Raw genomic sequence first — 504 nt, 5'->3', positions numbered from 1 at the left:
GGGTCTTGTGAGAAAACCTTCCCAGTGGGGGAAAAAAAAAATTCTAAGTTGTTTGGGTCCAAAACACTGAGCTCTCTGCGACTATGACAACCCAATTGCGCGCACTGGCTGGGAGTAATTCTGTATGGAGACCGAGGGTTTGGAGAGCCAGTGAAAGGTGAGGACTGAGAAAATCGGATGTGGATTGCCGCTCTCGCCGTATACTCGGGCTCCCCCTAGCAGCAACCACGAGATAGCATGCTTAAAACCAAAGCTTCTCTACCTACATGAGGCTATTTCTCGCCCGAGGCTGGCAAGGAGACCCTATGTTATATTCCATTCTGTCTGTGCGCCCGTGGCTGCAACATTTACGCCAAATCCAATGCCGCTCTCTCTCAAAAGATTCGGTGCTTCTTGACAAGGCAACGAGTATAAGAACTGCCAAATAAAGCATGTAGTATGACTGATAACTGAGATTGGATGACTTAACATGTCAAACACGTACCGTTAACACACCGAACCCCT

General features: G+C 48.2%; 1 protein-coding gene across 1 annotated transcript in view; it reads right to left on the bottom strand.

Annotated features, from left to right (window-relative positions):
• Nucleotides 1–7, bottom strand: part of LOC116707102 (adhesion G protein-coupled receptor L3) — a gene marked incomplete in the record, with an annotated part of 258,534 nt that extends 258,527 nt beyond the window's left edge. Inside the window, 1 exon segment of the mRNA XM_032544265.1 lies at nt 1–7. This exon segment is cut by the window's left edge and continues 455 nt beyond it.
• Between the last annotated feature and the right edge of the window lie 497 nt (nt 8–504).

The sequence above is a fragment of the Etheostoma spectabile genome, chromosome 19 (genome assembly GCF_008692095.1).
Source record: "Etheostoma spectabile isolate EspeVRDwgs_2016 chromosome 19, UIUC_Espe_1.0, whole genome shotgun sequence".
Lineage (NCBI taxonomy): Eukaryota > Metazoa > Chordata > Actinopteri > Perciformes > Percidae > Etheostoma > Etheostoma spectabile.
The sequence above is the reverse complement of the archived record's forward strand: the minus strand, read 5'-3'. Positions and strand labels throughout refer to the sequence as shown.